Source organism: Lissotriton vulgaris, chromosome 5 (genome assembly GCF_964263255.1).
Source record: "Lissotriton vulgaris chromosome 5, aLisVul1.2, whole genome shotgun sequence".
Classification (NCBI taxonomy): Eukaryota; Metazoa; Chordata; class Amphibia; order Caudata; family Salamandridae; genus Lissotriton; species Lissotriton vulgaris.
In genome coordinates this window covers 1544003657-1544020742 of record NC_141693.1, presented here as the reverse complement: position 1 = coordinate 1544020742, position 17086 = coordinate 1544003657, and the positions used below count along the sequence as shown (strand labels likewise).

General features: G+C 48.4%; 1 protein-coding gene across 2 annotated transcripts in view; it reads left to right on the top strand.

The window, feature by feature from the left end:
- LOC147712986 (purine nucleoside phosphorylase-like) overlaps positions 1-17086 on the top strand; it is a 152723-nt gene that overhangs the window by 64172 nt on the left and 71465 nt on the right. The gene's annotated exons all lie outside the window — the stretch shown is intronic.

The window sequence follows — 17086 nt, the reverse complement described above, 5'->3', positions numbered from 1 at the left end:
CTCTTAGAGATCGTAACCCCTCGAATCGTCATCTTAAACGCCTCCCAAATCAGCTCCACACTATCCACTGATCCCTTATTCCTGGGAAAGAACGCCTCTATCTCCTCCCCAAGCTCCGCCTTGAAAATGGGATCCAACAGTACTGAGGGAAACAATCTCCAGGGGGGACGCGGCCTGTTGAGACCGGGCATCGCCACAACAACCCTAACTGGGCAGTGATCTGAATAAGTTCTGGAGAGATGTTCCACCTTGTGTATGCCCACGCTAAACCCTCGCGACAAAAAGCAATAGTCCAATCGCGCCCAGGTGCGTGCATGTGTCGTGAAGTGCGTGCCCTCCCTGCTGTCAGGATGTGTAAACCTCCAACTATCCACCAGCCCAGCTTCTTCTAGTATGCCCCGTAGGACATCCTTCGCTTGAGTGTTATATTGGCTGCTCCCATCAGATCTATCCGCCCCAGGCCACAGCGCTATGTTAAAATCACCGCCCCATATAATGTGTGTGGCGTCTATGGCAATGACGTGGCCCCAGAGAGTAAGAAAAAAGTCAGGAGTGTCAATGTTGGGTGCATAGCAGTTCACAAGCACAACAGTATCTAGCCCAAGTCTACCCCACAAAATCACATAGCGCCCATCAGGATCCAACCTCTCCCCCAGCTCCTGAAAAATAAGTGTTTTTTTAATCAACACAGCGGTCCCACGAGCATAGGACGAATATGATGAAAACTTCCGAACACAGGCCCAATCAGTAGCAAATTTAGGGTCAATCCTTGGGCGCAGATGCGTCTCTTGTAAAAAAACGATCTGCACCTGATGTCTATCCAAGTACGCCAGCACATTCCTACACTTTCTGGTATCGTTGAGGCCCCGTACATTCCAGGACATGATTGATAGTTTATCCAGCGTGCCGTTAGCCATCATCCATGTAGCAGACCATCAACACAGACCCTCTCATGCACCAAAGCCACACCCAGGCGAAGAGCAGAGTAGTAAAGAGACATTATGCAATCTCATCCGCACCCAATCTGCACCACACACACACCGCAAACACCCCCCCCCCTTAACTCGACAACCCCCAACCAGCACATACCAGGTACACGCTACCGCAGAACACAAGGCCCCAATCAAGAACCGTGCAAGCAATGCAAGGCACCCAGTGCAAGCATCCACACCACACCTCGCAGCAGACACCCAGCAGCATCCTACCACCCTCTGGTAGTAGGGTCAGATCCGAGTGCAAAGCACAAGACCATGCCAGAGCATGACATAACAAGAGGGGCCCGGTAAGGCACAAGTATGTCCAAACCCTTGGTGTAGAAATGCAGTCAGGATCACAGCAGTGTACAAAACAGTAAAACAGCAAGAATCAGTCCCAAGGTACCATCGCACTGTAGTGCAGGCGCGTCCTCCCCCCACCCACCTGTGCAACCCCAACCTGCCAGGCCCCCAAGCCCCCCCCTTCCCGCAGCAAAAACCCCCCAACATAACATTCGCATCAGAAGCACCAAAGTCAGTGGGGAATACCCTTCAGGGTGTGAGCTAGAGGCGCACACAACCACCCCCCACACCTCGCCTTTGACCCTTATGTCACAAGTAGGCACGGCCCAGGTAGTGGGGGGGTGCCTGGAGTACATTACCACCGTAGTCCAACGCTCCTCCAGTGTCCTCAGGCAGTACACTATAAAGCCATCCCGCAGTTCTCCGCAGCGGGTTCAGACAGCAAAAAAGAAAGGGAAAGGAGAGACAACAGAGCGGGACCACAGAGGTGCAATGTACAACACCGACCAGTCAGTAGGCAGCATCACTCATCTTCATTGGCCGAATGGAATCCCTCCTGCCCATCATCCCCATTTCGTCGACCCGCAGCACGCACCCTCTTAAGCCGCTTCATGAAGTCCTCCGCCTGTTGCGGATTTGTAAAGAAGTGCTGTTTCGCCTGGTGTGTCACTCTTAATTTTGCAGGATACAATAAGGCATAGTCCACCTGCAGTTCCCTAAGCTTCTTCTTCACATCCAGGAACTTACGTCTCTGTTCCTGTACCACAGGCGTGAAGTCCGGATAGATGGAAAAGTTGACCCCGTCACAAGAGAGTGTGCGGGCGGTGCGAGCCGCACGTAGAGCCGTGTCTCGGTCCCGATAGTTCAGGAGACGGGCGATAATCGGCCGTGGCGGGGTTCCGGTGGCAGGTCGTGGCCCAAGGGAACGGTGCGCCCTCTCCACGATGAATTGCTTAGAGAAGGCCTCCGAGCCAATCGCGCCAAGTAGAATATTCTCAACATAAGTCTCCATCCTACCCACATTGGTCGTCTCCGGCACACCTACCACGCGTATATTATTGCGACGGCTTCTGGCCTCCAACCCCTCATTCTTCGCAGCAATGACTCGGAGCACATTATCCATGCGCGCCAATTGTGTTGTGTGGGTAGCCGCCGTGTCATCATGGTCGGAAATACGCTGCTCCGCCGCCGTGATGCGCTCCTCATGTACGTCCATCTTTTGCACCACTGCATCAATCCGCAATGACAATTTATCCACTTTGTCCACTATAGTAGCAAACCCCTGCCTCATTTCCTGCATCATTTGCTGAAAGTCAGGGGCAACAGGGTGGGGCACAGCGTCAGAAAAAGCAGGAGGGGAGCGGGAGCCCCCCGCATCCTGCGCAATTCGCGATCCCCTCTTGGCCGCCAGTGAGTCAAAGGACAGCTTCGGCTGTTTGTTGTCCGGTTTACCCATGGCCAAATGCCTGTAGCCGTCCAAGGCAAATACTGGGAGACTGACGATACCAAAAGTAGCCAAGAGTCACAAGGCAACACAAGTAAAGGGCCCCCCCCTCGACTGCTCAGTGCTCACCGTCCGCAGGAGACTTAAGGAATGTCGCAACATGCATGTAATATCACCAGCAGAGACGGGGCATCCAAGCCACAGTTCAGAGCAATGGCATCAAAAGGAGGGGAGTCGCGATTCACAGCAGCAGGTTACTCCGTGCGTTCACCCCCAACCCTAGAAGCAGACCTCCAGCACTGTGGTTATGCAGACGAACAAAGAGTCTGCCAGTCTCCAGCCGCAGCTCACTCTCCAGGTGGTCGGAATACAAAGCCCAGAGTCATTGAATGGACACCCCAAGCAACAATACCTCATTCAGCAGGCACATCAGGCGGGAAAGGGCCTCGCAGCACTGTCTTAGCACCAGCAGCTGAGTCGAGAGCAATCCGGAATACAATCACATCAGCTCTCCATCAGAAGCCGGCAGTGATTCCCGCTAGCGGCGGTAATTGAGGCCGACAGGGGCACCCTTCATGTCGAGCCTCCTCAGTTCCACGTGGATCACAAGGGCAGCAGCACCATAATAAAGCAGGCTCGCACCGGGAAGGCAGAAAGACCCAGCGCCAGACAAAATGTCAATAAATCAAGGCTGACAGTCGAAGGTTAGCCAGCATTCGGGGGGTACAGCGAGAAGGCACAGCAGCCAGGGGCACGAGCAGGCAATACACCCCGCCTCACCTGTACCACATAATGGCCGCCACTCCTCCCGGCCGCTTGATTCAAAGGCAGCAACGCAGCGCTGCAGGCATCAGTAACTGCAGCGCAGTACAGCGGTTCGCCAAAGGCAAAGAGAAGGATCCTCAACAGCCGTCCCTCCGCTCCGGTGATTATCGCTCACAGCTGGACCGCGCCGGGAGGTTCCACCGAAAGGCGCACGCAAAGGCCTTCACGCCTCGTGGTACGCCGCGGCCTCAAGTAGAGGGGCAGGCCGGCCAGCAGGATCAGGCGTCCCCAGAACACCACTCGGGCAGCTCTTCCATCGCCTGTAACTTCGGATAAGAGCGTCGTAAATCGACGAAATTTGAAACGAAGGTACAGCAGTCCAGTCGCAGGCAGGATACATGGACAAAGTTAGCGCAGACGGTGGTAATATAGGATTATTGAAGGATAACGTCTCCAGGCTGCAGGAGCCTCACATTAGTGCGGCCATGTTGCTAGTGCGCCCTCTAGCGCCCCTCAAAGCCAAGAAACCTTTCTATGTAACTCCCAAAGCACATTCCACTCATAAAAAAGGAGCAACTATGGGCCTTTTTAGGAAATATTTCAATAGCTGATATTTGTAAAGCAGCTACATGTTCTACACTGCACACATTTATAAAACACTACTGTGTGAATGTTTTCACATGCAACAAGCTAATGTAGGCCAGACAGTGCTAGATTTCCTTTTTCAAACTACTGCAACTCTCACGCACTAAATGCCGCTTCTAAGTAACCCTGGGTGGAGCTGGCAGAGCGGGCTATGCGGAGGTCCACGGAGTTGTGAACCAACTCCGCTCCGCTCCACTGCCTGCCTCCACTCCCCCTAGTAAGAAATTAAATAAAAAGACATTAAAGGAAAATCTGTGCATGCGTGCGTGCCCGCACATGCGTCTTTCTCGCAAGGGGTTGGAGGCAGGGGATGGTCAACTCCGCTGCGCGGAGTGTGCGGAGAGTTGCCTACTCTGCGTTCTCCACGGAACGTGGAGTAGGCATATCTCTGCATACTCCGCGGGCGGAGCGGAACTCTCCACCCGTAGTTACTTCTAAGGAGGGACTGCTTTACAATCTATACAAAGCATGTGTATCTACTGCCACACATGCCATTGAATGGATTATGTTACTTGCCTTGTAAGCATCTATTTGTGGCATGTAGTGCTGTAGATTCACATGTGCCTTCCCTCCTCCCCCGACACTTGTGGCCATTGTAGTTGTTTTCACACATCTCTATGATATATTCATATATTAGCATGGCCATCTCTACTTGTGACACATTTCTTACAGTCCTTTCTAACCCTCCTGTGATATATATAACAAAGTAGTTGAAGCCCATTGGCAGTTTCACCAAGAAGACTCGGAACAATTATTTGAAGAGAAACAATTTGCACTACTCTGAACCCAACACTAGCTGGCAGGAGTATGCAGAGCATGTGAATCTACAGCACTACATGACACGAACAGATGCTTACATTGTAAGTAATATAATCCTTCTGACCACCAGGGGTTTAGATTGAGGTTTTAGCTCCCATCAAACCTACTCAGTGGGGCATAAAGCACACTAGACACCAGGGATTCAATTTGTATTCATAAAAATTGAATAGGGTCGCCGTGGGGGATAGCTTCTGCCCACATCCGCCACCCCTAGATCCCAAACACTCTTTCTTCCCCACTGGGTGGAAGATTAGAGAGGTGGTTACCTTGCAGAAAGCACACCAGACACTAGGGGCCATATTACAGAATAGTGTCCTGGGGGAGCAACATGTATTTGCACCAGCTCCTTACTCCTCAATGGCACTCGGGTATTACAGAGCGTCCCACAGATGCGGATATGACTCAGTCTGTAATATGGGACTTTGCCAGTGCAGCTCTCTGTGTGATTTGATCTTAAGGCGGTCTTTCCTATTTTACATGAGGGCCTGGTTCTATGCAAATTAGGGAAGACTTGCCTTTGTGCCTGTCAGAAGGCACACTGACTGTGTGCCACAAAGACGTGATGCACACTCAGTGCATCTATGTTGGTGTTACATGGGAGGAGGGAACATGGGTCTTAGAATCCCCCAACCTGCATTCCACTAACAGGGATATGCCTCTAATCCTCTTCATAGTTCAGCCAGCCCACCTTCTGTGAAAGACTGAGCAGTGGTTTCGACCTTTGGCCCTCTCTCACTAACGTAATCTCCTCAGTGCAGCATCAGACTGTCATAATCTTCTGTGCCGAATACAGGGTTTTTTTTATTATCTCAACCTCCTCTGCGTGCAATTAATTAAGGGCACACTGAGACAGTGCCCACAGTGAACACCACAGCTGTCTGAAAGGCAGGTGAGAGGTAATTTGGATCCTTTGGGCATAGTTAAGATATATGGGTTTTTCTGTTTCCACTGAGTTTCAGAAAGACTATTTGGTGCCAGACGTAGGAGCTGATGCCAAGATGGGCTTGTACTACCCTACACTATTCCTCTTTTTGGCATCAATCACTGGTATCTTGTGTGCTTTATGACCCCTAGTGTATGAATATTGGAGGTGGCCTTCCAATCTCCACTAATCTTCCTATCTTCCCCAATGAGCTGGCAGAAAGATTTCTGGTGCCCAGGTGCAGGCAGTGTAGCCTATTTTCATTTGCCATATAAGATGGCTGCAGTTTTCAACCTCTGAGTCAACTGGCACCAAGGGAACCCTATCAACCCAGCTCTTTCTGAAAATTCGAAACGCAGGGGAATCTGCTGTGTTGCCGCTTGCATAGATCCCAGCATGTTTTCTTACACAGAGTGCCATATGTATGTCAAAGCTATGCCCAAAGAAAGCCAGTTGCTTCTCCCTTTCACGGTGATGGCTGTAACATTTCAGCCCAGAGTTGGCTGGCACCTAGAGAAAAGTATCAACTTTGGCTACTTTTATAATCTTAGACACCCAGGGGAATCCATGCTGGTGTGTAATTAGTAGAAACCAGCAAGTCTTTCAGCCTTGGTTTTGGATTTCAGTGAGGTTAACTCTGTGGCCGCTCGGACTGATGTCCTCCTGCATCCTGCTAGTCGAGCACAGAAGGTTGCATATACAGGCTCTACAGGGGAACCTGAAGTGTCAGTGGGCCTGACATCTAGAGGACTTCTCAAACCAAGTCCATATTTTTTAAGAGACTGTGAAAGATCTCCAGTGGTGGATACTGGGCCTGCATTAGGTCAGCAGCAGGCCCCTCTCCTTTCCCCAACCATAGCTGACAGTGGTGACCAATGTGTCACTCCTAGGGCGGCCTCCTGAGAGAGATGGGGATCAGAAGCCTCTGGCCTCCGGCATGGTGCAAAAAGTCTTCCTGCTGTCCATCAAAAGGTGGCTGGTACAGGTGCCCACAGACAACACAACCGTCATGTGCTACTGCAACAAACAAGGTGGGTGAGGTCTCTGACCCTATGCCAGGAGGCCTTGCACCACTGTAATAGGCTGGACTTTCCAAGGAATCTTCCTGGGGGTGAAACACCTGGCGGGCTCATTGAATGCCACGACGGACAAACTTAGCCAACTGGACCCAGTGGATCACGAGGGTCAGTTACACCCAGAGGTGGTATACAATGCCAGCACTTCTGGGCATTTGAGCTTTAAAGTCATCTCTCACTTGGAGATGCATTCTGCCTCAACTGGAACTCAGGACTCCTTTCTTCCAATAGTGCTCCTGCCCGAGTTCTCAAGAAGATCAGAACTTATCCAGCATCCTAGTGCCTCCAGACTGTGCAGAGAGTATGGTATCTAAAACTTCTTATCAGCATCTGTCCTCTGATCAGTCTACTCCTATGGGAGGATTTGCTGTTGCAGCGGAAATGTCTGATTCTTCACCACATCCTTCACAATCTCACATTCATGCATGGAGAATAAGTGGCGTCAGATGAATGCCTTGGATCCCCCTTCCAGAGGTAGTTGATGTAATCTTGGCAGCCAGGCGTCCCTCGACAAAGAGGGTATACACCTGTTGCAGGGACACTTTTGTCCCCCTAAATGCCTAATCCCGCCCCACAAAACTGTCTCAGCACAGAAAAGCAAAATGAAAATAACATTGCATTATCATCTTATTTTTCCTTTTTTACCATGCTGAAAGGCAGTGGGGCAAAGCTCCTCCACCTTGGCAGAGGAGCTGCCCCAGTGCATATACATACAAAGAGCAGCTTTCAGTCCCTCCTTTTCACCAGGGCTACTTCTCCAGTTGAAGAGTCTGAGCACTTATCTGCAGAAATGCACTACTGTCTGTGGAAGGGTTAGTACGTTAGATTCTGGGATTTTTCAACACGAAGTTACAGAATAAAAAGCAAAACTACAAGTCCTTGAATACCAGTTGCTGTTGTATAGAATGACTGGACTGATCCAACACAATGGTTTTTTTCTGTTTCTATATCCAAACATATTATATATAATTACACAACCTTTTTTAACAAACCAGACCTTTTTGCCTTTACCAACACTTTTTCAATCTGGGCGCAATGGAAATACATATTTCACTTGCCATCACATATCTTGCGGTGATCTTCCCACTGAAGCTCCTCATCTTGCAAGGTGCGATTGTAGCCCCTCTGGCCATCATGTACGGCAACTTGATATTGGACAATACATACCTGCCAGATTTCCCAGGTCCATGCATGACTAGTTAGGCAAGTCCCTCATAAATCTGGGACTAATAGGCTTATATAATCTAGGACTGCGTGCAAGTCCCAGAATTCCATGAAATAAACAGGACTGGCCTATCAAGACTTGGATAACTTGGCAGCTATGTGTTACGTTGCCAGATGACTTAATGTTAATGGGCACACAGAGGTTTTCAGCTCTGTACTTTGTTTTACAATCCATTGGGTCCTGGAATTTATAGTTTTGTCTTAACTCAACCTTTTGATGCACACCATAGCTGCCAAGTTTACCAGGTATATGCTTGACTAGTGAACCCAGTCCTAGTTTTTCTTTCTAGGACTTGAAGTCCTACTATATCAGACTACAAGTCCCAGAATTCTACAACTGGCCTAACTATTAATGGATTGACCTGGGAAACTTGGCAGCTATGTATAATTGTGAACTTGTGTTGTAATTCTTACATTGATATAAATATAAAGTATGACTAGAAGAATGCTTTTGCTTATTAAATGAATGAACTGGGTTTTTGTTTCATTTTATACCTAAGTCCTACATGCTTCAACAGATGTAAACAGAAAGCTCCAGATTAGGGAAAGTTAATATCTTCCAGCCTAGTCCAAAGACATTTTTAATTACAATAGATATGAGAATGGCGGTTTAAGAGGCAGGGCAATAGATAGCAATATAATATAATATGGGTGCCTCAATAAAAAGGCAAGGCTTTCTTTTCTACACACCTGGGGAGGCAGGAGATTGGGCGGACACACTGGGTATACTGGCACCCCTGCAGTCAACTGCAAACAACCACCCTTTCTTTGGGACCCCAATAGGAAATTTGCGTGGCTGAGAAGGCATTCTGTCGGCTATGTGGAGCCAAGCAGAACACTACAGGGGAGGATTGTAATCTGCCCGGTGGGACTCTGGCTGGAATCAGACTGCGTTCCTGAAACCATGGACTCCTTTTTGTGTCATGTGGGCGACCGAGACTCTCCGAGTGAAAGTACAGATCCGGGGTCCCCTCATAGGAGTAAACTAAATGGATTGCCTAATACTATGGACAAAGAGTGCATGGATCCATACAAAGTGGATGAGTAACCAGTGGGCGCGGAACCCTGAGATGCGGGCGCTGCTTCGTTGGGCGTTTGCTGTCATTCATTAGTAATTGTGGTAGGAGTGGTGCAATCTATGTCAGCTAGCTAAATATTGGGCATGCGGTGCTGCTGGACTCCGTGGTTGGTGGAACACAGATGGGTGCCCATCTGACTTACAGGCTGGCTGAGACCACGGATGGAGGCGATCCCTCCTGGGGACTAGTTTTCTCTCTGCAAGGTGCATGTGGGGAAGCCGAGGATTCAGCTTCGCTGGGGTGGATGGGGCTGTGGATGCTGGTTGCTGATCTGCTGGTTGCAGGCTGTGCTTCTTTGGGTTCACTGCCTGATGGTAGGCGGGAGTCCCAGGGGAAGTTAATATTGTTCTGGAAATAGTTAAGTGAAACAAATTTGCTCCACTGTATTGAAGCGCATGTGAAGATGTGGTATTCAGGTGGGGAAGCCACTTGATACTGACAATGTGGGGAGGGGGGCCACAAGAGACCAGATAGATACCAAGTGGAAGTTCTTGCATTGAATGTGCGTTGTCAGAGACAGGTGGCTAAGGGCCTTAGGGTATATACCTTCCTCACAGGTAAGAGTAGCACTCTTTCAGGAACATGTGTGTGGTGACTGTAATGGTTATCTGAAATGGAGGTGGCAGGGCTAAGTTTATGCAACTTCAAATGTCGGTTTTTCCAGAGGGCCTCTGATGTGATTGGCACAGCTGTGCCGTTTAGCAAGAAGGGCGTGAATGTGGATGGACGATTTGTAGTCCTGTTTGTGTCCCTGGATGGCAGAGACATATGTTTCACAAATTTATATGTACCTAATGTGGATGATGCAAGATTCGTTGGGGCAGTTGAGGGTGCCATGACACCTTACCTGGGAGTGGACTTGAAATTGGCTGGGAATTTTAACTGTGTACTTGATAGGTAGTTGGAAGGTTCTTTCTCCTCCATGGGACGATACTAAGCTGGGTATGACTGGGGCATTATAGGAGGTAATGAATGTATTGGGGCTACACAATGTTTGGAGGGAGCGCAATCTGGAGGTGCAGTCCTGTCTTGCTCTTGCTGGGCACATTGTCAGCTGGATTACTGTTTAGTGATGGGGGATGGTGCATAATGCTACACTTATCTAGCAAGGCATATCTCGGACCACTGGCTTGGAGAGTGCCCTTACTGGGGTGCCTGAGATACTGAGGGATTGAATGGAATGCAAAGGGAAGTTGCTGTAGGCCTGGCATAGGCTAGACAAATTTGCTATGGTAGCCTTTCAGCAGAGACTTCTTGCAGAGGGTGACAAGGCAGGCCGACTACTGGCAACCCTCCTCAAAAATGAGATACCCAGGGTTCCTATTGTAGGAATTAAGGATAGGGGAAGTAAGGTGAGGTGAGGTGCTTCCAACAGGCCATCAATGAAGTAGTCCAGAACACTTTTGCACCTTGTATGCAGCATGCATATGTACGCACAGGAGTTGAGGTGGCTGACTATCTGGAGCGCTCCAGCTGGCCTGGCTTTCAGAAGAAGATAAGAGTGATGGATTCCCTCATAGATAGATCCGAGGTTGTGGCAGCAATTAAGGCCCTGAGCACCGATAAGTCTCCATAAGGAGATAGGCTGTGCACTCCTGAAGAGCAGAAAGGTGATCAGCAATATGTGTGTTATAGGGTATGTCCCCGACATACCCTTTGTGAGATGTCTAAGTTCAAAGAAAATCAAAAGAACGTGACACAAATACAATGAACGAGAACCACAACAGTACTTTTTCCCTTAAAATCCCGTGGGCAGGCTGATTTAGCTGTGTATTTAACCAACCAAAGGAACCCGGTGAATCAAAAGACCCGGTCGGGGACATACCCTATAACACACATATTGCTGCTCACCTATATGCTCTTCAGGAGTCCAAATTCTATTGTACTATATTGGTAACTGTTTTGTACCTGTGACATTTAAACTTATTGTGTTGTAGGTCCCTGAGGAGGACACAGCTGTACGATTCAAGCTTCAACATCTATCCCCTGATAAAGGGTTCAATTTGAACCCGAAATGCATTGGGATTGTCCTGTAGAAATCTGTTAATTACGTAAAATTATTTGTGGTTTTTTGAACTTGCAAATGTGATTCTAATATTTAATGCATTATAACCAAATGTATAAACTTTAAATATTGTTGATTTTGTTCTCATGTATCGCACATGTAATATATGATTGATTACTGAATGATAAACTAATACGCCTTAGAGCCTTAGAGCACATGAGTCTTTTTGAAAAATGTGATCAATTTTTTTAGACATAATTGTCAGTTGCTGTGCTCTACATAGGTTGTGGTTTTCTAGAGCCTTTACAGTTTATGGGAGTATTTATGGCAGGTGTTTAGGGCTATGGGGTTTGGAGATTCGTACCTCCTGTGTGTGTAGCTGTTATATTGTGATCCCTTGGCCTGGGTGTGCATAAGAGGACCAGACCAGACAGGGCTGTCCACGTTGCTATTTGCCTTGGAAATTGAGCCATTGGTGTGTATGTTCCTATCGGTACTTCAGGGCCTGGGCATGAACGTGTGGGCCAACAAGCCTGTGATTTCATTATTTGCTGCTGACGCGCTGGTGTATTTGCCCTTCAGAGCCGGAGTTCAGAACGTGCGTGCAGACAGTTTCAGTCTGCAGTTCTCAGCCGATCTTAAGTGGAGGCTTCATCCAGAGGTACTTTGTCACGTCTTTCGGACGTGGGGGGCTCCTCAGGTGGACCTGTTCGCCGCTCGAGAGAATGCTCACTGCCCGTCGTTCTGCAGCCTCCAGTTCCGATGCAGGGAGCCTTGGGGGACGCTTTTCAGTTGAGTTGGGACTCGCAACTCCTTTACGCGTTTCCTCCCATACCTTTGATTTCTTGGGTTCTGAGGAAGATTCGCCAAGACCGGACACAAGTTTTTTTGGTGGCCCCGGATTGGCCAAGAAGGGTGTGGTACACAGATCTTCTCCACCTCTCCTCATGCCCGTCGCTCCGTCTCCCTTTCAGGGCAGATCTCCTCTCTCAGATGGAGGGGCAGGCTCTACACCCCCACCTCCAGACCTTACACCTTCAGGCCTGGAGATTGAACGGGGCAACCTGAATTCCTTTTCTCTCCCACATGATCTGGTGGATGTCATTCTGTCGGCCAGGCGTGACTCCACAAGGTCAATCTATTCTTACAGATGATCTAAATTTGTGACTTAGTGTGGGGAGAAGACCATTGACCCTTTGAGGGCTCGTTTGTCAGATATACTCCTATATGCTCTTTCTTTAGCGCAGCAAGGTTTTGCTGTGGCTACAGTGAAAGGTTATCTTTCGGCTTTGTCGGCATTTCTCTGCCTGCCGGATCAGCCGTCCTTTTTTAAATCTCCTATTGTTTTAAGATTTTTGAAGGGCCTTACAAATAAGTTTCCTCCTACTCCTTTTATTGTGCCTCAATGGGATTTGAATCTGGTGCTTACTTTTCTAATGGCTTCCCCTTTCGAACCTCTCCATAATTGTCCCTTGAGGTTGTTGTCTTTTCAGACGGTTTTCTTAGTTGCAATTACCTTGCCAAGGAGGGTAAGTGAGCTTCAAGCTCTTAGTTCGAAGCCCCCATTCTTGACCATTCATGCTGAACAAATGGTTCTTAGGCCCAGGGCTGCTTTTCAGCCGAAGGTGGTAACTCCCTTCCATCTAGGACAGTCTATTACCCTTCTTACCGTCTATCCTCCCCCTCACCCTTCCAAGGAGGAGGAGCGGCTTCACCGTCTGGACCCTAAGAGGGCGGTGAGCTTTTACCTTGATAGGACTATCGAGTTGATGACCAGCTGTTTGTTGGATTTGCTGGTTGCAGAAAAGGAAGAGCCGTGCACAAGCGCACACTTTCAAGATGGATAATTCTATGCATCAAGATCTGCTACGCCCTACTCCAGAGGGTATTAGAGCCCACTCTACTAGGGCAAAGTCTTCTACTTTTCCATGAGAGTGAGAACCCAAAGATCTGATGTAATCAATTCCCAATCTCGTATAAAATGGGTAAGCCGGCCCCCCGACTGGGCCCACATGATCCGGAATGGCGGAACTAGGGCTGCTTTGCTGTGGTGGCAGGAAGTTGGGAAGAGGTAGAGGAGGAGGAGGAGGCTTGGCGACCCCTAGGACGAGCTCTTTGCCTGCCTCTGTACGGCATGTACAGCGTATTTTGCTGCTGCTGCTGCTGCTGCTGTTTTGACTGCCTGTGGGTCCGAAAGGAAGACCTGCCAAAACCTCTGAACCTCTTCACCGCAGTACCTCTGGACTGTAGGCCCAAAGATCTCGCTGTCGCTCTGCTGTCCTTGAACCTTTCTAAAGCAGCATCAGCCTTCTTTCCAAACAATCCTTACCCATCAAAGGGCAAATCCATCAAGGCAGCTTGGACATCCGTAGAGAATTCAGAGGGTTTAAGCCACGCCGCTCTTCTTGTGGCCACTGAAGAACCCATCACTCTTGCCACCGAGTCAGCAGTGTCCAGACCACTCTGAATGACCTGTCTAGCGGCAGCCTGAGTATCAACAATAACCTCTTGAAAATCCTTCCTATCCCCTCCGGAAGCTTTGGAACCAGCTGTTTGACTGTATCCAACAACGCATGGATATAGCGTCTCATAAGACAAGTAGCATTAGTCGATTTGAGCACAATGCTTGCAGAGAAAAAGACGTTTTTAGCAGCCTGGTCCTGCTTCTTTGATTCCTTATCCCCTGGAACCTGTGGAAAAAAGTCCACAGATTTTTTCGAGCAGGCTGCCTGCACAACCAAGCTCTCTGGTAAGGGGTGTGTGGATAAAAAGTCCGGATCACCAGGCGCCACCCTGTACCTTCCTGCAACCGCCCTTGAAACAGCAGGGATGGTTAGCGGTCTTTTCCAAACCTCATATATAGGCTCCGCCAAAGCATAATTAAAAGGGAGCATAGGCTCAACCACAGAGGTAGGCGAATGAAGGACTTCAGTCAGTATATTAGCTTTATACACTGCAATAGGAAGTGTTAAATTCAACAAGTCTGCAGCCTTCCTTATAACCACGTGATAAGGTGTCACATCCTTAGAAGGGGCGTCAGAAACAGAGGGCAAATCCCAATCAGGGGACAGTTCAAGACCACTAGCCTCTCTCAGATCATCGAAAAGATCTTCTGAATCCTGCAGCTCACCCTCTTCCATTTCTGCTTCACGGTACCTCTGCTCTTCCAGAAGTCTCTGTGCCTCACGGCTCAACCTCTCCTTCATAAATGAAGTTGACGGATCTGGAATGGACACTGTCGGAGCCGTCGCCGTCGTCGAGCCCGAAGCCGGAGGACCAGACCGCTAAACACGAGGTCGGATCGGATTCGGCATCGGCGTCGAGGGAGTCGGCGTCGATGGTCTTGGCGTCGAGAAAAGCCAAGGCGGCATTGGAGCCGGCATAAATGGCATAAAAGGCGAAGGAGAGTAAGTCTGGGGGGTACCCAGATTGTATGCTAATGGACCCTTGGGACCAACCAGTGCACCAGAGGGGTACATAGCTTTTGAATATACTCCATACATGGCATTGAGGAACTGAGTAGGATCCTGACCTGGAGCAGGAAAAGCTGGATACGAGCCCACAGGCTGCTCTCCAGGGAGCGGAGTCTTCTCAACTTCAACCTCCACCTCAGGCTGACGCACCGGGGTCGACAAACCCGCAGGCAACAGAGCCTCCTCTGTCTCCTCCATCTTCTTCATCTCCCTCACCCTCCTGGTCAGAAGCCGGAGAAGGATTCAACATCGGCTTCGGAGAATAAACAGGTGAATTCACAGTCGAAGCCTCGCCATCGGAGACTTACACCTCCGGAGTCGGAGCCTCCACATCCTTGCGAAGCAACTTCACCAGCGACTTCGGTCTCGAGCTCGAGTCCTTCTCAGAGTGATGATGAGACTCATGAGATCACATCTTGTGCTTCTTCCTTGATGACTTCGAAACATGCACCGAAGACGACCTCGAACGTGACTTCGAGCTCGACCTCGACCTGGAACGACGAGTCCGTGACCTCGACCTCTTCTTGTCCTTTTTGCTCTTCAACTTTGCAACAAGGAGTTTCGCCTCCCTCTCACAGAGAGTCTTAGGATTCATTTTCTTACAGGATGAACAATCCTCGACGTCATGGTCTGAACTCAAGCACCAAACGCAGCACTCGTGCGGATCCATAATAGACATAGTCTTGCCGCACTCTCCGCAGGGCTTGAATCCAGTCTTCTTCGTGGACATCTCGACACAAAGAAGCAAAAGGACATCGAAATGAAACAAACAGTAACAAAGTTACCAACAGCTACAGAGGATCCCAAGAAACCGTCAGCATCGACAACACGGAAAAAAGGGAACTGACATCATCACGCCGGTGTCGGCCTATTAGGCAGTCGGTGACATCAGCGGAGTCGCGTGCGGTGTCGTGCCTCTGTGACGTCGCCAACCTCGGCGCAAAGCTACAAAAAGAATTTCTGAATGTTGCTGACACAAGGGGATATTCGCAAGGTGAGGAATACACTGGCAGATGTTTCCATCAGAAGTGTGGCAGAATGGTCACCCATTTATAACACAAAATTAAAAAGGTAGTGCCCAAACAATGGCTGCTGTATAAGAAAACAGCAGTTGGTTGGTGCTCTTGGGGAGGGGTAAACAGCGGAAAGGGCATGACGTATGCCCTTGAGGATCGGAGATACTGCCAAATGGAGCAACGATGGTGCCAGCATGGGAAGGCTGTGGTTGGCTGAAGCCAAGATGTCGATACAGCATGTCTCAGATCAAGATAGTGAATGCGTGCCATACATATATACATTAGAGTGGAGTGGGATAGATCAGAATGGAAAGGGGTAGACTGGAGTTGGATAAGTGGTGTTGAGTAGGGAGGCGTACAGTGGAGTTACGTCTCAGTAGATTGGAGTGGCATTGAGTCGAGTGGTGTGCCGTGTCGAAAGTGTGTTAGAGTGGAAGGGTGTAGAGTGGAATGGCATGTAGAGTGAAGTACAACAGAAAATATAATCCTAGGCAAAGGACAGCTTAGCTAGTATCAACTTAATCATAGAACAAAATTATAACAATTTATAAAGAATTTCCAATGTGACGACCATAGATTACATGTGTATCAAATTTTATTTTTTGTTTTCAGTAAAACAAACTTTGACAGTTTAAAATCAATTATAAAAGGACCTTAATTAAATTGACACCCTTATTTTCCTAAAATATGTATTGCCACATCAACATTTACCTAATTTCCCCAAATATCTCAATACATTAGTACATGTAGGTTTCAATAAAAAGAGAACAATAATTTGTGGCAGAGGATAAATCTTCAAGTGGAGTGTCATACAATGGAGTGGCGTGTGCGTGGAGTGGGAAGGCATAGAGTGGAGTGGCATAGTCTGGAGTATGTATGGTGTGATAGCACACTGCCATTACAGACAACACATTTTCAATTGAAATGACCATTGCATTCACACCAAAATACAGTTTAATAGGTGTGCAAATGTGATCACCTCATGTGTTGATGTGCTGTGATCGTATTCAAATATTTCGTTCCACTACATTTCAGAATTTAAAAAAAAAGAAGACCTTCATTTGTATTAATTCTGATATATTTTGAAACATCAGCACAACTCTTTTTTTATGTGCTAAAAAAAAACATCATACACCCTTTCCTCTTGCATGGATTCTCAGCATGATTGGCACATACATTCTCTAACTCTGAAGTCTGAAGCAACCATCAAGCTCCCTCAGGAAGCTAGAGCTTGACATTTGACCTCTGTCTTTGAATGCACAACAAATGTGACAAGATAAGATCTATATTTAAAGGCCTGTTTAGAGCTCTTGGAAGTATACAGTAAACAATATTTGCTCA